Source organism: Melospiza melodia, chromosome 7 (genome assembly GCF_035770615.1).
Source record: "Melospiza melodia melodia isolate bMelMel2 chromosome 7, bMelMel2.pri, whole genome shotgun sequence".
NCBI lineage: Eukaryota > Metazoa > Chordata > Aves > Passeriformes > Passerellidae > Melospiza > Melospiza melodia.
In genome coordinates, this window is record NC_086200.1 from 22,134,995 (window position 1) to 22,159,614 (window position 24,620).

The following is a 24,620-nucleotide window of genomic DNA, read 5'->3' on the forward strand; positions in this document are numbered from 1 at the left end:
AACAGTCACAGGGTTCCCTTGGCTCCATGCGGCCCCGCTGTGTCAGAATAGCTCCTTGTTTCTATGGACCTCAGTGTTTGATTACTGACCCTTGCGCCCATAGGGCCCCTGAGTTGCACAATGATCTCCTTGATTCCATAAGGTTCCGTAGTGTCCTTGGACCCGCATTGTCACAAGTGACTCATGGCTCCATGAGGTTCCATATTGTCACTCGGGTCGCTGTCATAGGCTGGATGAGATCGATGTCCCGAGATACCTTGGGATGTTTGAAATACACGTGTGTGGCCAGGGCCGGGTCAGGCTTTGGTTCGTGGTGGGACAGAGCCCCGCCCCTTGTCCTGGCCTGGCAGAGCTGTCAATCACAAAGCTGTGCCAACCCCACTCTGATTGGCTGAGCTGTCAATCAATCACACAGTAACAGCTGGTGCCTAGCCTGACTCTGATTGGACAAGCAACTGGCAGTCCCACCCCAGGGGCAGGCCCATGAAGGCCCAGAGTGTTAAAAGGCAGAGCACAAGACCAGCCCATGGTCTGGATCCTGCCTTCTCCAGGGGTTCTTCCATTGGTGACGCTGGAGCCCAAGCAGTTGGTACCTATGTGAGTTTCTTTCTATAGATCTTCTGTCTTTCTGATGTTCTCTATTTCTTCCCCTTCTAATCCTACTTACCTGGAACATTTTTGGGTAACTAAGCATCTTAAGGGTTAAAGATTTTTAGGTTAAACCCTTTGCCAAATTTCCTTGACTGTCCAAATTTTGCCAGTAAAATTTGGTGTCATTTTGACCTCTTAGCTCAGTTGATTAGAGCATGGTGCTGGTATCACCAAGGCTGTGGGTTCAATCCCTGTGTGGGCCATTCACTTAACAGCTGGACTTGATGGTCCTCGTGGGTCCCTTCCTACCAAGAATGTTCTTTGCATCTGCCCATGTTGACAATATCTGGTTGGTGTTTCTCCTGTGCACCAAACTCAAGGAAAGGAAGCTTTGGTTATCCCCAGCATTTCAGTGTTTTGGGGTGTTCCAGCCCTGCAGGCTGACAATGGCCTCTTGTTTCCATGAGGCCTCACAGTGTCCCACTGGCCCCTTGGTTCCATGGGGATCTGCAGTGTCACACAAGTTTATGACATTTGTCCTTGCTGTCCCTCACATCACCCTGGCCCACAAACAGCCCCGAGGCAACCGTGAGGGACAGGCCCTGCTGTCCCAGGCTGGGCTCAGGGCTTGGCCTTTCTGCTTCCCCCAACCAGCCCAGGCCTTGCTCAGCATTGCAGTTCCCTGCTCAGAGCCTTTTGCTCCCTGCAGTCCTGGCCTCAAGGATCTGCTCTCACCAGTCCTTGGGGAGCCTTTGGCACTCCCTGCCCTCAGTGGGGCCCAGCGATGCTCCAAGGCACTTGGAGTTTTGCTTCTGACTTCTCGAGCAGCTTCTTCATCCTTCTCTCAGTGCCTAAGGGTCCTGGACTCAGACCCAAATCCACTGTGGGGATCATCAAAATACAGAAAGCCCTCAGGAGCTCTTTTCCTTCCTTCCTTCCTTCCTTCCTTCCTTCCTTCCTTCCTTCCTTCCTTCCTTCCTTCCTTCCTTCCTTCCTTCCTTCCTTCCTTCCTTCCTTCCTTCCTTCCTTCCTTCCTTCCTTCCTTCCTTCCTTCCTTCCTTCCTTCCTTCCTTCCTTCCTTCCTGCCTTCCTTCCTGCCTGCCTGCCTTCCTGCCTTCCTTTCTGCCTCCCTGCCTGCCTCCCTTCCTTCCTTCTTTCTATCCAGGGCTTTTGCAGCTGATTGGAGTCAGTTTGGAGTTCTGTTAAGGAGAAAGATTTCAAAATGCACCTCATCCTTTTTTTCTTTAATTAAGTGAGTATTTATTATTTTCCAGATCAGAGAAGAGCTGAGAGAAGCATTACCCAGGTGATCTTGATGCTGAATGTCTCCTTAGGAGGTCTGGGCACAGAGAAGAATGAGCCCCTTGAGGGCTGACCCTGTTTGGACAAGCTGCTCCTCACCCCCAGCCTCACCATGTCTGACATGGCCCACCTGCACAGACATCCCTGTGCCCTGCAGCAGAACCTTGTCCCCTGAGCTCTGCAGCTCCATGTCCCAGCCCATTGCACCATGTCCCACCTACTCTCCTCAGAGCTCTGCCTGCACACAGGCCCAGGAGAAGTTTTCCTTTTGGGAAGGAAAGAATGGAAAAGCCTGAGCAGGTTTCCTGAACAACAAACCCCACTCAGGAACCACCTGCTCACTACAGGCTTCCTGGAATGGTGTCACCTTTCTCCAAGGTACAGTGTGAGCAGAAATGATCTCTGGGAGCAGAATTCTCTGTCTGTGTCCTTTCCCTGGATCTCCGTTGCAGATGGAAGCTGCTGGTGCGGTCCTCACCTTTAACCTCTCTCTTGAATGCAAACAGATGTTTCCAGCTGTATTAAGCAGGATTTGCTTAATGTTTCTACGAAACTTTTGTGTTCCTCATGGAATGAAGGGGCCAGGTGCCATTTTGACACTGAGGAAGTGACATGGAAGCAAGGAGCCAATTGTGACACTGGGGTGCCATGGAACCAAGGGGCCATGGTGACACAGCAGGGCCATGTGGATCCAGTGGTCCATTGTGACACTGTGGATCCAAGGAGACAATGGAGACACCCCCAGAACTTCATGGAACCAAAGAGTCCATGGTGACCCAGCAGGGCTGCATAGTGACACTGCCCATCCAAGGAAGCCATTGTGACACTGCGGAAGCTCATGGAGCGAGGGAGGCCATTGTGACACTGAAGAACTTCATGACACCAAATATCCATGGTGACACAGCAGGGCATCATGGGAACCAAGGAACTGCTGTTGACAGTACAGAAACTCATGGAACCAGGGACCCTTGTGGCACTGCAGAAGCAACAGAGCTGCTGGACCTTGTGCCCTGGCTCTGCACAGCTCCTTGGGAGGCACAGCAGGAGCAGCACCCTGTGAGCCTCGGGAATGCCCCTCTGGGATCTATGGCACACACTCCCAGGGGCTGGAATGGCAGTTCCCAGCCAGGAAAAGATGTTCCTGCCCTCAAAGGCAAAGCTCTTAAGAAGGAGCCAAAGGCCAAGTGGAGCAAGATCTTACAGTGACATTTCACTGCCAGCCTTCATAACTTCACCCATGGCTGTGGAAGCTCATGGATAAGGAATTAAATCAGGGCAGGGTCTTTGGTGGGAGCTGACCTGGCTCAAGGGAGACACCGAGAGAGAAACAGAGCAGGCAAAGAAAGGCAGGAGAGAAAGGAGGACACAAACACAATCAGCTGAGAAGGTGACACTCTGAAAAACAGAACCGGAACTGATGGAAAATGAATGGGACAGAAATTAATAGTTCTGAAAATTTTATTTACTGTCAAAATACATCTCACACACCCAGCCCCCCACAATCCTGGTCCCACACCCTCAAATTTGGATGCCACTTCTCCCATTCTGTATCCAGTCCCATCTCAGCCTGAAGGCTGTGGAATTGAGTAATTTTAGCATGGGACTGAGTTTTTATGAGGTGGGAACAAGGCAATTTATAATGGGATTGAGCCCCTTGAGGGTAAGATTGAGGTGTTTTCAGTGGGACTGAGTCGTTTTGAGGTGACAGATCAATCCATCTTGAATTTTGGAGTGCAAAGATAGGGAGAACCCTTCCTGAAATCCCCCAAGAACCCACAAATCTTCCAGAATATGTCCCAAAACGATAAATTGCTGCTCAAGTATCTGTTAACTGATGGAACTTTAGACATCATTGATAAATTACTTTCTTTTTAGTCCTATTCCAGGTGTTTTGATGTGATAAAGAAAAATCAAGAGGAAATTGGGGCCAAACCAAAAGGATAACCAGCCAGGTGTCCTCCCAGCACAGATCACTGAATGTGGGTCAGCAGGGCTCTGCCCAACGTGGATCCTCCCACGGGGGATGAAGCTGGAGTGGTACATTAAGGTCTTCCTGCAATTGGAGCATTTCGAGGGCTTCCCTTACCAGTGCCTCTGTTGGTGTTTGGTCAAGTGAGAGCTGTGGGTGAAGCTCTTCCCACACTGAGGACACTCGTAGGGCCTCTCCCCAGTGTGGATGTGCCGGTGGGTGACGAGGGTGGAGTTGTCTCTGAATCCCTTCCCGCAGTCGGGGCATTGGAAGGGCCTCTCGTCTGTGTGAATCCGCTGGTGCCAGAGGAGATTGGAGCTGGTGTGAAACCTCTTCCCACACTGGAGACACTCGTAGGGCCTCTTTCCAGTGTGGATGGTGTGGAGAGTTAGGGATCTGTGTGCAGAAGAAATCGGGCTGTACGGTCAGTCAGGACCCCCCCCCCCCCCCCCCGCAGTCAGACCTTTGCTCTGTACCTGGCCGCACCCAGCCAGACGTGAGCAGAAGGAAATGACACTGACTGCCCAAGCTATAAAAACCCTTGTGACCCCTCAATAAACGCCATTTGCTGTCCGCCACGTTGGTGTCAGGAGCTTATGGACTGAGTGACCCTGGGGTTAGGGCCACCGTGCTGGACTAAGAACCAGGTTGCCACACCTTGAGAAGGCAACATCTGGTGCGGAAAACCCGGGACACGATCACCGCCCAGGGTTCAGGGATCGCCTGGATGAGGGACCGGTGGCTGCACAGCTGGCCTCATGCAGCGGGGGGGACGCCCCCAGACCAGCGAGGAGCATGGACGCTATCACGAAAGTCATAAGTCAGATCCACACGCAGTGGGGTATCGAGGGTAAGCTTAAGGATTTATGTCTCGTAGTGCCAAGACTGATTAAGCTTGGGGCTATAGAAAGCCCAGTAGAAATTCTCCATCCGGAGATTTGGGATATTTGCACGAAGGCTCTAGTCGAGGAAACCATGTCCTCAGGCTCAGGGAAAGCCCTCAAATCCTGGGGCAGGGTTATCCAGGCTCTGCAAAAAGCTCAGCAAGAGCAAGAAACTTGGAAAGCCATGCGAACTTGTTTATTAGCCACGCCGCAGTTGGGGGTAGGGGCAGCGACGCAAACCGTGGAGGACTTTGACCCGGTCGGGTGCGCGGAGGCACGAACGCCAGAACCCCCTCAGCGACCGGACTCACCATCGGAGGGGGGGGAATACGCGCGGACGTTTTGGCAGGGGCTAGCACAGGAGGCGCGGAATGCTGCTATAATATCGGACCCCGAAGCGGTTGATAAAAACGCACCCCCCCCATATGCGTTTGAAAATGGTGCTGGAGTGAGTGACCAGGGCTGGAATGATGACACGGGGGGAGGAAATGCAGAAGACTCGCTGAACACCGCAAACGTGGGTGAGCGGGGAGGAGGGGCGGCCCCCGAGAAGACCAATCAAAGCGCTCATTTTAAATTTGGTCCTTATAGGGCAAGGACCTCCCCCAGCAGGAGGCGGGGGGAGGCCAGCGGGAGGGAACGGCCCAACCCCTACAAGAAGGGGCGGGGTCGGATCCCGAGAAAACGGCTGAGCAGCCCGGAAATTTCCGGCCAGTCAACTTCTGGCTCGGACTCTGACTCAAGTTGAGACGGGCTCGAAAGTTGGTCGGAGGATTCCGACACCGACTCGGACTGTAACAAAAAGGGAGCAGCGGCATACAAGATCACTAGCTGCAGCGCTCCTGCGTGGGTTAAGGGGATATCAGAGAAAGATCAAACCCTGCTTACAGACAGGTGGAAAATAAAAATGGCTTGCGCGGAGTGGGCTCCATCTGCCACACTGCTGTTCCCAGTCCTTGGGGAGGCGGGCAGACAGAAATCAAAGAACCTACTCCCCAGGAAACCCGAAAAACGTACAGGCAATTGTTAAAGCGGTTGTAGACAGGGGGATTAATTCTGCCATGGTTTCCACATTCATTGACAGCGTTTTTGGAGGCAATTATATGCTTTCCTTTGATATCAAACAGACTTACAGGATGATTTTCGATGGGGCGGGGATGATCGTTTCTAAACAGGAATGGGAGGACAATTGTGTAAAGCAGCTAGCCTTAGTAACAGGGGCAGACCATCCACTGCACGGCTCCAGCATACAGAGTCTAATGGGCACAGATCCCACTATGATCACCCCCAGGCACAGGCTGAGGGCCTGCGGGCCCCTGAGGTTATGACAACAACCCGTGCTGCCCGAGAAGCCAGCCGTGTTGCTTCCAAAGTAATAGCCAGACCATCGCCATGGTCCACTATAAAGCAGAGTGAGAGTGAGAGCTTCACTCAGTTTGTGGACCGCCTTCAGGCAGCATTAGATTCCTCTGCATTACCCTCAGAGGCAAAGGGTCTTGGCGTAGCAGACTGCCTACGCCAGCAATGCAACTCAGCCACCAAGGACATTTTAAGATCACTGCCACCCGGGTCCAATGTTGCTGCCATGATCAGCCACGTTGCAAAGGAAGAACACCTAGCTCCCATCCAAGCAGCAGTTCACACTGCAACAACCAGTGTGATGGCATGCTTTAAGTGTGGCCAGGCAGGCCACATGGCAGTTAACTGCCCCCAGTCGGACGCCCCCGCAACCCATACGCCCCACTACCAGGAAAGAGAGAGAGACCCCCAAGCAACCCGACATCACCTGAGAAGCTTGCACCATCAAAATCAAAGCGGCAACGGTATCTCTGTGTGATCTTGTTTCTAGGGTTAGCAGGCGGAGGACAGGCAGACCCAAAACATTACCCTCACCAGCCATTCAGGTGGGTTCTATGCCATCTCTCAGGTGAGGGGGTCATCAAAGAAATTGTCACAGCCAACACCCCATCTTTCGAGTTCAGGCTAAAAGACATTTTTCCCTTGCATACAGGGCACCCCAAATTTGAGGAGACAACATTATTTCAGACCTACTGGTGCCCTGCTTCCAACCCAGAAAAAAGTTACTGTTATTACCCAGGGTACGGATATTGTGGATATTGGGGGTGTGAAACTATTGTGACAAGCAATAGATGGAAACCACAACAGCCTGATAAGTTCCTGCAAATTAAGTATGCTCCCCACGGCTGTCTCGAACCAAAATTTGATATGGATGGGTACGTGATTTTGCCCCAAGGTGGGAAACAGCACACCTGCACAGGCTATATAATGACAATCCTGCAGCCAAGCCATGATGGCTGGGCCCTGGGCAAAGTGTGGACAGCGTTTGTTTATCTCTCTCGACACATCTGGGTGAACATACAAGTTATCAGATTCCTACCTCCAATATCCCAATCAGTCGGACCCAATCCGATTCTTGCAATGAGTAGACCCAGGAAGGGGATCGCAGCTAACGGTAGTTCTAGCCACAAAACACAGATGCTAAAACTTACTTCCTCCCCATCCGATCTCTTAGCCAAACCAACCCTCTCCAATCCATTCTTAAGTGTGTTAAATACTATCTTCTTATCGTTAAACTAATCCAACCCAAACATCACAGAGTCAGGCTGGTTATGCTATGATGCACAACCCCCTTTTTACAAAGGTGTTGCCCTCAATCTCCCATTCATCTTCTCAAAGGCAGACAATCCACGCCAATGCAGATGGGACACCCCCTGGAGAGGCATTACCCTAAGTCAGGTTACGGGCCTAGGTAAATGCTTTGGCAATGCAACCTTGGCAAAGCAGATGGGCAACGTCTGCCGGGAATTCATCAAACTTAAGGGAGGGAAGTTCCAGTGGGTGATCCCAGCTGCATTGGGAATGTGGGTCTGTCAACGATCTGGGGAAAGCCCATGTGTACCTCTTGACAAATTCAATCATTCTACTGACTTTTGTGTCCAAGTTTTAATTGTCCCCAGAGTCCTGTATCGCCAGGAAGAAGAGGTGTACCGCTTGTTCGAGGAACCCGACCGGCTCCACAAATGAGAAGTGGTAACAGGCATCACCATCGCAATGCTCCTCGGTTTAGGAGCTAGTGGCTCTGCCACAGGCATCTCGGCCCTTGCAACACAACATCAAGGACTGGCACAATGCAGATGACTGTCAACGAGGACTTGCAGAGGATCGAGAAATCCATTTCTTCCCTAGAAAAATCCCTTTCCTCGCTCTCAGAGGTTGTCCTCCAAAACAGGCGAGGACTGGACCTTTTGTTCATGCAGCAAGGAGGCCTGTGTGCCACCTTGAAAGAGGAATGCTGCTTTTATGCGGACCCCACCGGAGTCGTGAGAGACTCCATGGCCAAAATGAGAAACTGACTAAACTTAAGAAAAATGGACAGAGAAGCTCAACAGGGCTGGTTCGAGTCGGGGTTCAACCGGTCCCCATGGCTCACCACCCTGATTTCTACCCTAATAGGCCCACTCGCTATAATCTTACTAACCCTAATCTTCGGGCCTTGCATATTAAACAAACTGGTGCTATTCGTTAAAAAGCATTTAGAAATGGTTAACATTATGTTTGTCGAGCACCGACAATTACTTTAAGGTGTGCCAGTTAGTAACACACAATTTTATACTAATTTTACTAACCCATGAAATTTTGTAACCTCTACATTTTATAACTTTATACGATTTTTACTAATCATGAGGGAGGGGGAAAATGTGGAGAGTCAGGGACAAGCGTGCGGAAGAAATCCGGCTGTACGGTCAGTCAGAACATCTCCCCCCCTGCAGTCAGACCTTTGCTCCATACCTGGCCGCACCCAGCCGGACGTGGGCAGAAGGAAATGACACTGACTGCCCAAGCTATAAAAACCCTTGTGACTCCTCAATAAACGCCATTTGCTGTCCACCACATTGGTGTCAGGAGCATATGGACTGAGTGACCCTGGGGTTTGGGCCACCGTGCTGCACTAAGAACCAGGTCGCCACGCCTTGAGAAGGCAACAGGGTCAATGTGCTTCTCTTTCTTATGGGAAAAAAGCACCTTTCACATCCAGGCACCCATAACCAAAGTTGGCAATCCACCTCCAGAATTCCCTATATCCAAGGATTTCTCCCACACAAAAAGCTGCCAGGAGAGACAGGTCTGGCTGGCCTTGGTTTCTGAAGAGCTGTCTCTCATCTGCCTCTGAAACACTGGGCCTCTGTACTTTCCATCTTACTGAAAAGAACTCTTCTTCCTACCTTGGTGCCCATGGCCAAATCTGAGATTCCAGCTCCAAAATTCCCTATATCGAAGGATTTCCCCCAGATGAAAGGTGCCAGGAGAGAAAGGTCTGGCTGAGTTGGCCTCTCAGGAGCCTTCTCTCTCTGCTTCTGCCCCTGAAACACTTGGGCTCTGTGCTTTCCTTCCTGTGGTAAAAACCATCCTAGATATCATAGATATTTGCAGAAATGGCCAAAATTGGGATTCCACCTGCAAAATTCCCTATATCCAAGGGCTGCTTTCAGACCGAAGCTGCCAGGACAGAGAGCTCTGACTGGCCTTGGCCTCTGATGGCCGCCTTTCATCTGGCCCTGAAACACCGGTGTTCCGTGCTTTCCTTCCTGTGGAAAAGAACCGTCCTTCTTCTCCAGGCCAAAACTGGTATTCCACCTCTAAAATTCCCTATATCCAGAGATTGCTCCCTGACAAAATCTGCCAGCATCATCTAATCTGGCTGCCCTTGGCCTCTGGTGGCTTCCCCTCATCTGCCCCTGGAACACTGGGGCTTGGTTGCTTCCTTCCTATGGAGACCATGGTGACACTGTGAGGACCTGGTGGAACCATGGAGACCATTGTGACACTTTGGGATACCATGGTGACACTGTGGGACTTCATGGAACCAAGAGACCACCATGGCTCTGTGGGGCCTCATGGAACCATGGAGACCATTAGGACCCTTCAGGGCCTCGTGTAACCACAGGGCCATTGTGACACCTCAGGGCCTCATGAAGCAACAGAGACACTGGGACATTGTGGGGCCTCATAGAACCAGGGGAACATGGAACAACTCTGGCTGATTTGGCCTCCCAGGGGGGACCTGACAGGTCTGGCAGATCTTGGAATGTCAAGGGCTGCCTCTCAACTGCCCATGAAACACTGGGGCTCCATGCTTTCCTTCCTATGGAAAGAACTCTCTCTCTTTTCAGAACCCCATGGACAAAATTGGTATTCCCCACTAAAAATTTCCTGTATGCAAGGGTATTCGCAGAAGAAAAACCTGCCAGATCTGCCTGGCCTGGGCTTCTGGTGGTCACATCTCATCCTCCTTGGAAGCACCAGGGCTCTGTGCCTGCCTTCCTATGGAAAAGAACTGGCCTTGTCCAGGGGCCATAGACAAAAATTGGAATTTGGTTGCCAAAATTCCATCTCTCCTGGGATTGCTCCCAGACAAAAGCTGGCCAGATAGACAGCTCTGCCTGGTCTTGGCCTCTGGTGATATTCTAAGACCATGAGCAGAATGTTTTCATCTGAAACACCTTGGAGAGTGCAGAAAGATCTCCCAGGCTGGGATTTGCAGGCCTCAAGAACATAACTCATGTATGGAGGCTTGTCGACGGAAGGGAACCAGGACATCAGTTTGATCATCACAGGCTCAATTTTATTGATCAGTACGGCGGGTTAAATACAGTTAATAATGAGCTTCATACATATTGCAAAAGTTGAGCTCAGGATTGGTCAGCTTACATATCAGCACCTACGCCTACTTCTACATTCCTATGGTTCTACTTTTGATACTTTCTACATATTCTCAGGATATATTCAGGACTAATCTCAACTCCCTATCCTCATGTTGCAGCAAGGTCACTGCTGACTCTTCCTTTCAGCTTGCTGACTGCTGACTTTTCTCCTTCAGCTTAACCAGTGGCATTATATCAGTGTGGCCTTTCTCAGCTAACCAATTATTAATAATGCTCTCCACATTTCCCCCGTTTTCTTCTTGTGCAAGGAGATTAGTTTGCCATGTTTTTGCTATTGTACGGCTGACCATGTTTTGAATACAGTTAAAGATACAAGGCAAAATAAGCAAAAACAGTAAAATTACACCCAGCAGTCCTATAGCATAGATCACAAGGTTCCTCAGCCACGGTCCGAGTCCCAGGCCTTTAAGCCATTCGTCAATTCCTAAACCGTCTTCTTCCTTAAGTTTTTGAAGTCCCTGTTGTAATTCTTTTATCTTAGTGTGAATGGACACCGAATGATCAGACAGATTCATGCAGCACATTCCCTCGAACTCTTCACATCCATGTCCTTGTGCTAAGAGCAAAAAATCTACAGCAGCTCTATTTTGCAAAACAGCATGGTTAACACTTTGCACATCTGCAGTTAGCATGTCTAGAATTTTTTAAGTCTTGTTCAGCTCATCCCTTGCCCAGCATCCTAATTGTTTTGCTAAATTCATGGCTTTATTGGCAGATCCTCCTGGTAAGATAGTTGAAACCACCACCTGTTTGAATGTGCCCCAAAACCGTGGATCTCCTATCTTGCTGCAGTCTAAGTCATGTATGCTACGTTTTCTCCTGTTTGAATTTTGACTCAGCTGCATTAGCAAGGACACATTAGGATGAAACAGTGACAATTTTCCCAAAAAACAGGGTCCACCCTGTGGTTTAGCTGGTATACCATTCCATGCCCTGTCTCCACAAATCAAAAATATTCCTGTGGGTAATTTCATTGGTGCTGTGATATTTGTGCCATTACATTGACTGTAATGCTGTGGAGAGAATTCACTCACATTCAGGGATGAATCTAGGGTGGCCCATGTTTCTTTAGGTTGGTTTAAATTCTGAGCACCCGAAAGTTTGAAGCTAAACCATCCACCAGCTGTAGTGTTAGATATGCTGGCATTTGTACTTCCAAAAAGATCCAATTCCTCAGGAGGAGAATGCAAAGAGGTGTTAAGTGATTGGATTAGTAAGCATTGACGATAGCCATCACTCTGACCTGCAGTATACCCTTGTTGCGCCGGCAATGTGATGTTTGACATGTTAGACATACATAAGGTTTGATTGTTTATCAAACTACAAAATTCTCCAGGAGACCACACAAGAAGTCCCACCAGGCATGTTCGAAATGGGTTAGTGACTCCTCCAAGACTAAGACAAAGTGATGATTGGTTAGTTTGATTAGCAAGTGTTACCCATAAATTTTCCCTTGGTTGACTAAAGTGTGTTACTCCTACTGCTTCACTTGCTACAGCATTGAGCAGTATTACAAAAACAAACCTCATTTTTCTTTCTGCTTGCTTTGCTTCTCCTTTTCTTCCTTCTGCTTGCGTTGTTTTTCCTTTCTTCGCTGTCTTTTCCCTGGTTTGCTAGATTGTCTATTGTAAGGCTGAGTCAATTTTTGAATATACTGATCTAATTCTAAATCAGCATCTTTGCTCACAGGTATAGCATGAGGTAAGTTTGCAGGCAAATCAGCTTTACAGCGAGCTGCTATGATGCGTGAGGCTTTAGTAATTTCAAATATTCTAAGGTTTTCCTGTAACTTCCACCTAAGATATGCTATAACCACTTGTTCTGCACTCTCAAAGAGTTGTAATCCTGTCCGTCCCGGCAGGCCAGTACTTTGTTCAAGAGCTCTAACCCAGAAATTATTTCGAATCCACCTTCCAGAACAAGGGGCTCACCATAAATAATCTACTGACCTCTGTGAATACCAATAAACCTGATTACAATCTGCACAATGCAAAGCTACCCATGCATAGCACTTATCATTATCCCTTTTGCAAACATAACAAGGAAGTGAATATAAGTAAGGACCAGTATAAAATTCTGGTTCTTCAATCCAAAGCAACCAATTCAATGGTGGTGACCGCAAAGCCTCTTCAGCTTTTTTACTATATGAGGCTAACAGCTCAAGGTCTTTCTTTAACACATGGCGTATCTTATTTCGTAATCATAGTTCTAGTTCGTTATCCTCCTCAACAACTATATCCTCCTGAGGGTCCCACAACTGTAAAATTGTTCTAATCATAGAAAATTAATTAGCAATCACTGATATCCTTATTCAAATGAGACCGTTCCCTTTTTGCCTTCCTTTTCTTATCTGTCTTCAATCTTGCTGCTCCTGATTTTACTGGTCCTGCCACTTGCAAACTCAATTTTTGCAACTTGTCAGTGCAGCAATCTAATGCTCTATCAGGATCCCCTTGGAAGGGTCCTACAACTGAATGCTGTGTTAAAGGCACTAATTTCCTACACCTTATAGAAACTATACGTGATTTACTTTGAACCTTAATTCTATTCACAATACATTGTATTTCCCATCGATAATAAGCAAGAATTTTCTGTTCAGGAGACTCATAAAGATTTAAAGCTATATATGCGTTTTGCCCTGTTTGTCTCCTTAATTCATCTTGCCAGCTTTTGCCCCACGTGTGCTCGTGTTCACAAGTATGACACCACAAATCCCGTAATAATGATTGTTCTATCCAAAAAGTTCTTTCACAACCCCCACAACGTAGAGCTATCCAGGCAGCACAATGTGGATTGTGACAGTCAAGGCAATGTAGTTTCGCTGGATCTGTTAAGTGAAAAGTTGATAATGAGTCAATAAAACCAATCAACTCCTGGGCCGTCCGATAGTGACGTGTCAGTGCTCTGTCCACCGCTTCCGAGTACCCCTTCAATTGTAACAGTAGTGGTTGTAGGACTAGAAGCAGTTTCTTCCCCAGTCGCACCTTGTCCTCCTCCGTAAGGCGATCCACCAGAGGCTGCATCAATAACAGGTTTAGTCCACTTAGCAGGCACCCACAAAGGCCCTGTAGGTGAGGAAACACAAAGATACCCCCGACCCCAATATAATACTTTTGCAGGTTTTTCCCATAATCCTGTACTTGGGTTCTTATACTTAACCCAGACCTCTGTTTCCTTAGTATTTTCCTGACCTGACCTCGGATGATGTTTCATTGCAGGAGGGGTATCATCTTCCCCAAAAATGCATAAATGATTGATCACATAAAAACCTTAGCCAAACATGCTTGTGGATCTGTCAAATCTTGATGTTTTTCAATATACTGCTTAAGGGTACCGTTTGCTCTTTCCAATATTGCCTGTCCAGTAGGAGAGTGTGGAATACCTGTCACGTGCTTAACAGACCACTGATTCAGAAATTTCCGAACCCTAGCACTTACATAAGCTGGGCCATTATCCATTTTGATACTCTTTGGAACTCCCATAACAGCGAAACAACTTAACAGATGTCTGATAACCTGTATAGCTTTCTCTCCTGCCTGAGCCGTAGCCCATATGTAATGACTATATGTATCTATGGTGACGTGCACATGCTTGACTTTACCGAATCCATCTATGTGTGTAACATCCATTTGCCATTTCTCATTTATTTCTAAACCTCGAGGATTAACCCCGATGCCTAGACCTATCCCACCATTATGATAACTACATGTTGGACATGCTCTGACAATGGCCTTGGCTTGTGACAAACTCAGCTCAAAGTGTTTTGCTAAACCTCTTGCATTTTGATGATATCTACTATGTGCTTCTCTGGCCAATGTGTGCTTGTCAATAGGACAAGAATTATCAATGGTTAGGGTAACCAATTTATCTGCATGTTCATTCCCTTCTCCTAAACGTTCAGACCATTTATGGCTCCTAATATGAATCACAGAATATGCTGCATTTCTCTCTCGTAAAGCCTTCCTTAACTGTATCAATAACTCATACAATCGTTTATTATTCACTTCCTTAATTGCTGCTTCCTCTATTCGTTTGACTACTCCTGCAACATACATAGAGTCTGTGACCACATTTAAAGACTCCTGTAAGTTGGACACCGCCCATACTACTGCTAACAATTCCAAAGTTTGTAAGCTATCTGCAGGGTCTGCTGTGAGGAGTTGATGCTTCCATTGTCCTTTTTCTTGCCAGGTAACAGCAGCACGCCTTGATTTCTTTCCTGCATCTGTAAAAGCTGTAATAGCTCCTTCTATGGGGTTTTCTTCTCTCAAAGGTCGAGTGATCCAGTTCCATTCTGTCATCCATTGCAAAACTCTAGGCACTAATTTACTAGTTTCTACTTTAGCAGGTGACATCAATAATGCTTCTTGTAAATTCTTTGAATTTATCAAGTACCACTGTTGAAGTGAGGGGAGAACGACCAATCCTTTGATGCATCGAACTCGATTTATTGATCGATCAGTCAGCTTAAATAATAGTGTTAACGAACTTCATGCATATTCCGAAATACAGGTTTATGATAGGCTAACATAGAAAACTCTAACCACACCTTTTGTTTTACTACACCATTGATTGTTTACACAAAACAAAACCAGTGTTCTCACTGTGATACGAACGGTTCCCAAAACTTCCACATCTGTTCTCAGGGTGCCATCTTTTCCCAGAGAGAGTGTTACACTTGTTATGAGAAGACTGCCTGAGAACTTCATTGTTTATACAATGATGCCTGAAAGAGTCTAATTGTTTATAGAAGTCAGGCTGGGAACTGCTTCACAGCTACCTGTTACTTTTCTCTCAATTTCATGGCTTCGTGGCCTTTTTCTTCAAGCCATGCCTGAACTAAACTCTCCACACTTCCCCCGCTTTTTTCTTTAAGAGAAAGGAGGTTAGTTTGCCAGGTATTCTCTATCATCCTACTAACCATCTTTTGGATACAGCTACAGAAACAAGGTAATATAAGTAAAAGCAATAAGAATACCCCTAATATCCCTATAGCATATGTTATAAGGTTTCTTAGCCAGGGTCCCAATCCGAAACTTTTCAGCCACTCATCAATACCCAATCCTTCTTCTTCCTTAAGTTTGTTAAATCTTAGCCGTAGCTCTTTTAACTTAGCATGAATAGATACAGAATGATCAGATAAGTTCATGCAACACATTCCTTCAAACTCTTCACACCCATGGCCTTGTGCTAATAATAAGAAATCTATAGCAGCTCTATTTTGTAGAACAGCGTGATTAACACTTTGGACATCTGAAGTTAACATATCTAATATCTGTGAAGTTTTATTCAGTTCACCCTTAGCCCAACACCCTATTTGTTTTGCTAGAGTCAATGCTTTGCTGGCAGCACCCCATGGTAGGAAAGCTGAAACCATCACTTGCTTAAATTTACTCCAGAACCATGGATCTCCTATTTGACTACAGTCTAAATTATGTAAGCTACGCTTTTGCCTGCTTATCTTATGGCTTAATTGCATTAGCACAGATATGTTAGGGTGGAATAGAGATAACTTGCCTAAATAACAAGGTCCACCCTGAGGCTGGACAGGTATACCATTCCAGGCTCTATCTCCGCAAATTAGAAATATACCCGTAGGTAATTTCTTAGGTGTTATGATGCTAGAGCCTTTACAATGATTGTAGAGTTGTTTAGACACTATGTTTGGCTTTAGAGCTGAATCCAGGGTAGCCCACGTTTGTGTATGTGGATTCATCTTTTGAGGATTAGAATAATCAAAGCTAAACCACCCACCATCGGAAGTGCTGGTCATGCTAGCATTTGCACTCCCGAAGAGCTCCAATTCCTCAGGTGGAGAATGCAAAGGAATATTAAGTGATTGAATTAACAGGCATTGACGGTAGCCGTCACTCTGACTGGCAGTATACCCTTTAGGCAATTTAATATTTACCATACTGCGCATACATAAGGCACGGTTATTAATAAACTGCAGAATTCTTGAGGAGACCAAACTGGAAGTCCTACCAAACATGTTCGAAAGGGGTTAGTAACTCCTCCAATGCTGAGACAAAGCGATGTCTGATTAATCTGCCTAGCAAGTGTTAACCATACATTATCTCTAGATTGACTAAAATGTGTTACCTTTAATTCTTCAGCTACCACTACACCAAGTAATATAATAAAAGGAAACCTCATTTTTCTGGTTTTACTTTGACCTTCTTTTTCTTATCAGTTTTTAACCTTACTGTTCCCGAGGCCCGAAGACCACACCTTTGTAACCTTCTAATGCAGTTGTATAATGCCTGATTGGGATCTCCTTTTATAGGCCCTACAACGGAATGTTGTGTTAAAGGCACCAGTTTTCTACACCTTACAGAGATAATATATGATGCGCTTTGAGCTTTAACCCTTTTCAAAATACACTGTACCTCCCACCGATAATAAGCCAAGATTTTCTGCTCATGTGACTCATAAAGAGCTAAAGCTGATGCAGTGTTTAGTCCTGTTTCATTCCGTAGTGCCCACTCCCAATTATGTTCCCAGGTATGTCTATAATTACAGGTATTACACCATAAATGAAAAAGTGACAACTGATCCACCCAAAAGGTCCTGTCACAACCCCCACAACACAGTGCAACCCAAGCAGCACAATTTGGGCTGTGACATTCAAGACAGTTCTCTTTTGCCGGTCCTTTTATATGGAAAGATGATAATGATTCAATAATGTCAATCAGTTCCCTGGTTGTCCGGCAACTGTGTGTTATGGCCCTGTCGATCGCCTTCGAGTGTCCCTTCAGTTGAAGCAGTAGTGGTCTCAGGATCAGGAACAGCTTCTTCTCCAGACGGTCCTTGTCCTCTTCTGTGAGTTGATCCACCAGGCGCTGCATCAAGAACAGGTTTAGTCCACTTGGCAGGTACCCACAATGCTCCTGTAGGGGTGGAAATACAAACATATCCCCTTCCCCAGAACAGGACCTTAGCAGGATCCTTCCATAGCCCTGTCTTGGGGTCCCGGTATTTTACCCATACCTCTTTCTCCTGCTCACCAGTTTCTGGTGACTTATAGTGTAGTTCTGCTGGGGGCTGCCCTACATCACCAAACACACACAGATGATTGATCACAAATAAGCTTTTTAGTAATCTGGAGTGGGGGTCAGTTACTTCTTCCTGTTTGGCTAAATACTTCTTTAAGGTACCATGTGCCCTTTCAATGATGGCCTGCCCTGTTGGGGAATTAGGAATACCTGTAACATGTTCAATCCCCCAATTTCTAAAGAATTTCCCTATTCTATGACTAGTATAGGCAGAACCATTACCTGTTTTAATTCTTTTTGGTGTACCCATCACTGCAAAGCAACTGTACAGATGTCTTTCTACATGTATAGCTTTTTCTCCTGACTGAGCTGTTGCCCATATATATTTGCTGTAAGTATCAACGGACACATGTACATACTTTAGGTTGCCAAAACTAGGGACATGTGTAACGTCCATTTGCCACAATTAATTTGTTTGCAGGCCTCGTGAATTTACTCCTAGGCCTAAACCACTTCCCCCATTATGGTGACTACAAATAGAGCAAGCCCTCACAATGGCTTTAGCTTCTGAGAGTGTTATTTTAAATTCTCTGCTTAAGCCTTTTGCATTCTGGTGAAACATTGAGTGAGCTTCTCGAGCCAATTGGTGACTTGACAGAGGTGTACTTTGGGTAATAGTAACCAATCTATCTGCCCTATCATTTCCTTCACCTAAACCAACCTTCCATTTATGACTTCTAATATGTATTACAGCATAAGCATGTTCCCTGGATCTAGTAGCTCTTTTTAGCTGCAATAGTAGTTCATATAGTCTTTGATTTTGCACCTCTTTTATGGAAGCATCTTCAATTCTTGCTACAACTCCCGCTACATACAGAGAGTCTGTAACAACATTCAAAGGTTCCTTAAATTGTACCATTGCCCATACCACTGCTAACAGTTCCATGGTTTGTAGACTGTCCACTGCTTCTGCTTGCAGAATATGATGCTTCCATACTCCCTTTTCTTGCCAGGTTATTGCAGCAGTTCTTGATTTCCTGCCAGCGTCTGTAAATGCAGTAATAGCACCTGAGATAGGAGAATTCTCTCGCTTTGGACGAGTTATCCAGTCCCAGTCCCCTATCCATTGAATGGATGCTGGTCGAAGCTGGTGTGTTTCAATAGGGCGACATGCACCCAAAAGGGCTTCCTGCATTTCCTCTGAATTACTCAAATACCAGTCCAAGGTATCCTTCTTCATTGGTATCTTGATGGCAGCTGGTTCTGACCCAGCTACCTGCAACATCCTTTCTCTGCCCTTCTTTATTAAGTTCGCTAACATTTCAATTTTTTGAAGGAGAGTCTTGCTTTGCTGTAGTGGGGGGGAGATCCATTCTAATATTCGTGTTTCCCCTGTTTCTTTTTTACATTGTGTAAGTGCTCCCAAAAGATATTGTGGGCCTTTCCAGATGGTAAGATCTATGGGTACTTCTGGATCCCTTCGATGAACATGTCCATGCATAACACAGTCCATAATTTGCTGAATGGCCCGCTGTTGCTTATCAGTGATGCACACCGGATGAGCTGGATCAGTTCCTTTTAACAGTGGACGCAGCTCATCAAGCAATTCATTAGGTATTCCCACCATCGGTTTTAACCACTGTAAATCACCTAAGAATCTCTGAGATTCATTTAAGGTAGTTATTTTTGGTTTTAATTGCAGCTTTTGAGGTTTAACAATTTGTTCTGTCATAGACCATCCCAGATACTTCCAGGGAGCAGTTGTTTGAATTTTCTCAGGAGCTACTACTAAAGAATATTGTGCCAGTGTCGTTCTTATTTCCTGGACTTGTTGTTGTGTGAAAGGCATCGGCTGAGCAAACAATACATCATCCATGTAATGATATATCACTGTATTAGGCCATTGCTTTCTGAGAGGTTGCAAAGCTGCACTTACATAAAGCTGACACAAGGTGGGGCTGTTGCGCATGCCCTGCGGAAGAACCGTCCATTCAAACCTCTGATCGGGTGCTTCTTTGTTAATTGCGGGCAATGTGAATGCAAATCGTCGCATATCCTGCGGGTGAAGGGCAATAGTAAAAAAGCAGTCCTTGAGATCAATGATCAGCAAAGGCCAATCCATCGAGATCATGGCTGGGTTAGGTAATCCAGGTTGTAATGAACCCATAGGTTCCATCTGATCATTGACAGCACGCAAGTCATGGAGCAGTCTGTATTTCCCTGATTTCTTTTTGATTACAAAAATTGGAGTATTCCAGGGGCTGGTAGACAAACGCAAATGTCCCTGTTGAAACTGTTCTGAAACGAGCTGATGTGCGTGTTGTAAACTTTCCCCTTTCAAAGGCCATTGCTTAACCCATACCGGGGTGTCATTGACCCAGGTGATAGGAATTGGGAAAGTCCAAGCAATGGCTTTTACTCCAAAGGGTGTTCATTTGTTAGAACAACCCCTAGCTGAGCCATAATGTCCCGGCCTATAAGGCATTGAACAGTAGGTGGTAACTGCACCACTGAGAAAGTCGCCGTCAGCTGCTTGCTGTCGATGTGAACTTGAAGGGGGGTGAACGGCTTGCCAAGGTAAATCCTCCTACCCCGGATACGGCAGTGGCTGCCGGTTGCAAGGGCCAGTGATGAGGCCAGCAGCTAGGACTAATAATGCTGGAATCTGCTCCAGTATCCAGCAGACCTGAAAATGACCTTTTCTGTCCGTTATATTCTATCTCAATTTTTTTCTTCGGTCTCTCGGTAAGATTTAAAGTTAACAAAGTAAGTCCTCCTGTAGAACCAAAAGCGCTATCTCTCCTCTCTTGGGTTTTAATGGGTTGTATTCCTTTCGTCATTTGCTCAAGCGGTACTAGCTGAGCAATCCTTTGTCCTTTGTTAATTTGGAAAGGAGGAAAAGGAGTATAAACCATGACCATAATCTCTCCCGTGTAATCCGCGTCAATAACGCCAGGTAAAACAAACAGTCCTAACATAGATGCGGAAGATCTCCCAAATAGTAGCGCACCCATCGCTTTGTTTTGTATAATAATAGGTCCTTGAACCCCCGTAGGGACTTTTTGCGGGTGCGGAGTCATCAGCGTTACGTCTACTGCGGCTGCCAGGTCCATGCCGAGGCTCCCTGCTGTGGCGGGTTGGAGACTCCCGGCTGCGGCGGGTTGGAGACTGCCTGCTGTGGAGGGTTGGAGGCTCCCTGCTGTGGAGGGTTGAAAGCGTGGGGGGGTGTTATCTCTGCAGCGGCAACTTGTGTCTGGGCGCGGCTGCTGCGGGAATACGCGCTCCTGGAGAAGTTTCCCGACCTCCGCTTACAAGCGCTTGTATGATGATTATCCATACGGCATTTCTGGCACCAGACTCCAGTAGCCTGGCACTCCTGGCGCGTATGTCCAAAGCCTCCGCAGCGAAAACATTTTATGCGGCCCTTTTTACTTGATGCTGCAAATGCGGCTGACGCTTGAAGAGGTGCAAGCACGACTAAAACCCGACTCTGAGAAGATTTTGCCTGTTCTTGCAATCCTACTCCTAGCTGTTTAATTGCGTCTACCACTAAAGCCTGCTGCCCAGTTGGCACAAGAACCATCCTCTCCAATGCCTCCTCAATAGTCCAATTTGCTCCTAAGGTATTAAGTATGTTTCTAGTGGCAGAATTACAATTTTGGATCGCACACTGCTTGAGAAGGGCCCCACGCATAAATTCGGCTACTCCAGCCCTCTCAATTGCAGCCGCAGCTCTATCAATAAAAGCGCCAAATGATTCCTCTCGACCTTGCTTAATTCCCATATATACTGGTATCCCTCCTGGTTCCTTTACCCTTTCTATTGCGAGTCTGACTAACCTCATTGCCTCCCGGCACTTCTCCTGACCTATTAAAGCTTGTGCTTCAGTGCGAAGGAAAGGTCCCAGACCCATAAGCTCATTAACAGTGACGCCATGGAGGGGGTCACCCTGCTGTCTTTGTACTGCCACGCACTCATTTACTAAAGCTTGCCAATGGGCGTTAAAAAGCAATTGCTGATGTTGGGTAAAGATTAATTTGACTATGCCACGACAATCATTAATAAGAAGAATACTGGTGTCAAAAATATAGTCCAGCATTTGCTTGGCTGGTTCGCTTTTAAAGCCAAACTGACTAACAGTGGCTCGCAACTGAGATAACATCTTCCAATCTAAAGCGCTAATTGTCGCTTGCATGCCTCCACCAGCCTGAGGGGTGAAAATAACCGGACAAGCCAGTTCGCTCGCTAAGCTAATCAACTCCTGGTCTCCCTTTTCCACTGCATCTTTGGCCAGAGCTGCCCACGCATCCCGTCTTTCCCGTGCAATCATCGCCGCTCGATCATTTTCCAACCCAGGGCTCTGATTACTTTTCAGGAACGGAACACACGTTTTTGGCTCTGGCTGCTGCGATGCGAGCGATACGGGAGACTCAGAAGTGCTACGGATAGCCTGGGGCAAAGCGGGCAATAAAGCACCCTGCGGAACACCCTGCAGAGCTTGGCTCGTTAGGGGGGGCTGGTTTGTTAAAGGAGGCGGTGGAAGCGGCGCTGGAAGCGGCGCGGCGGGTAGTAAAGCGGCCTGTGGAGCTTGGCTCGGAACCTGGCTTGTAGCCGGGCTCACAGCCTGGCTCGCAGCCTGGCTCGGCGCCTGGCTCGCAGCCGGGCTTGCCGAGGGAGGTGGCAAGGGTGGTAATAAAACCGTCCTCATTGCGGGGCCGAGAGGGGTCCCCGACTCTTTATCAAACTCCCTGTCTCGATCGTATTCTTTATTACGATCGTGAGCGGCAGTAGCCTGATGGGCAGCCCTCTTTTCCGCCTGAAACTGCAACAGTTCGGTGTTAATGACCCGCCATAATTTACCCATTTTCCTAGCAGTTTTATCATCGTCTAACGTAGCCTGCCATAATATATCACCAAATTTACGCCACTCAGACAGCTCGTGAATCGTGTGGGGATTCACAAAGACTCCCCGTTCCAGACCATAAGCCAAAAGACCTTGCAATTCCTTCTGTAAATCTATTCCCTTAATTTGCCTTTTTTGCAAAAAAGTAATAAAAAGTTCATATGCGGCTTGCCTTTCCATACCTCTTTTTAAGTGCGCACTTTTACCTAGCAGCGATTTCCAGGCATCGGCCACACGTATCAGCTGGACCCATCTATATGGTCGCCAGGGCACGGTGCGTATTGGCGGCTTTTTTTTCTTTTTCTCCGCTTTGGTTTCGCGCTTATTTGCCGCTCCCGCTGCTTCGGAGCCTGAACCAGTCCTCAATTCTTGTGGTGTTCGCAATCCCCGTGGTGGTCGCGATCGTCATATCCGCTATCACGTCCGGGTGGTCACCATTTGTTGAAGTGAGGGGAGAACGACCAATCCTTTGATGCATCGAACTCAGTTTATTGATCGATCAGTCAGCTTAAATAATAGTGTTAACGAACTTCATGCATATTCTGAAATACAGGTTTATGATAGGCTAACAGAGAAAACTCTAACCACACCTTTTGTTTTACTACACCATTGATTGTTTACACAAAACAAAACCAGTGTTCTCACTGTGATACGAACGGTTCCCAAAACTTCCACATCTGTTCTCAGGGTGCCATCTTTTCCCAGAGAGAGTGTTACACTTGTTATGAGAAGACTGCCTGAGAACTTTATTGTTTATACCATGATGCCTGAAAGAGTCTAATTGTTTATGGAAGTCAGGCTGGGAACTGCTTCACAGCTACCTGTTACTTTTCTCTCAGTTTCATGGCTTCATGGCCTTTTTCTTCAAGCCATGCCTGAACTAAACTCTCCACACTCTATGGTCAATGCTGCCCATGGCCACCACTGTTCCCCTGTAGCCACCAGTCTATGTCCAAGCCTCCCATGGCCACCAGCATCCTACTGGCCTCTATGGTCAATCCTTCCATGGCCACCACCACTCTCTTGACCACTTTCATGCCCCATGGCCACCACCCCAGCCCCACCTTGGTGAGCAGCAGGATGTACTCGCTGGGCTGCCTGTACCAGGGACGATGTGGGGACACTGTGGCCACCAGCATGGATGATAGCAGGACCATTGGGGCCACCAGAATGGCCAGCAGGGACAGTGATTGGACAGGATGGCCAGTGGGGACCATGGCAGAGCCAGCACAGCCACCAGGATGGCCAGCAGGGACAATGGTAGGGCCACCAGGATGGTGTCATGATCCGCTCGTACAAGCGAGGGTCATGATGGTTTGTTAACTGATCTGAGTGCAAAAGCAACACGGAAGGGGATTTTGGTATTAATCAAAACAAATGCACCTCTTGTTGAGTGCCCACAGCAGATGTGATGGAAGGATTAGAAAGGAGAATAAAGGAGAGAGAGAGAGAGAGAGAGAGAAAGAGGGGAGGAATAGCTGCCAATGGAGAGATGAAACCCTCGTGGTCCAGCCAACAGATCCGTCTTGTCACGTCAGGGAGAATCTCAAAGTCTTGGTTCTGTTATAGTCCTCCACCAAGGGGGGGAGCAGGTAAGTCTATTGAAACCACCGAGAGGGAACAGGTGAGTTTACAGACAGTCCATGTTCTCAGCAGTGAGTGAGACCAATTGTTTTCTTGGTCCAGGGAACACACCTGCAGGCAACACTTGGCAAACATCTGGCTTCAGTTCAGCCAGGCCCCTGTGTTAGAGTTATAGGGGTCTCAGTCTCAGCCCTTGGGAGGGGGCTTCAGTCTCTGTCACAGCGGTCGTGAGGCAGCTGAGGGAAACCTCAGAGTGTCTCTTACAGATGATCAGTGGGGACAGGTGTCAATCACTCCTGGCCGTGGGTCTCATAGCTGAAGATGCACTTCTGGAGCGTGTCCAGGGTGAGGAGGCTCAGGGGCTGCAGCACCTCCAACTCCACCGGCCCCCACCAGCTGCCACTGCTGCTGCCGCCCACTTGGCCTGCGGGGAAGGGCTGGGTTGGGGAGGGAACAGGGAGGGGATCAGGGACATGGGATAAATTTGGGGGTGGGACAGGGGTGGGAGAGGGGGAGGAGTTGAAGAGAAGGTGTGGAACAGGAATGTGGTGATAAATGAGGGGTGGGGTTGGGGTTTGGGGGCAGCTTTGAGTTTGGGGTATGGGACAGTACAGAATTTGGGTACAGGACGGGGCTCGGGGTGCAGGA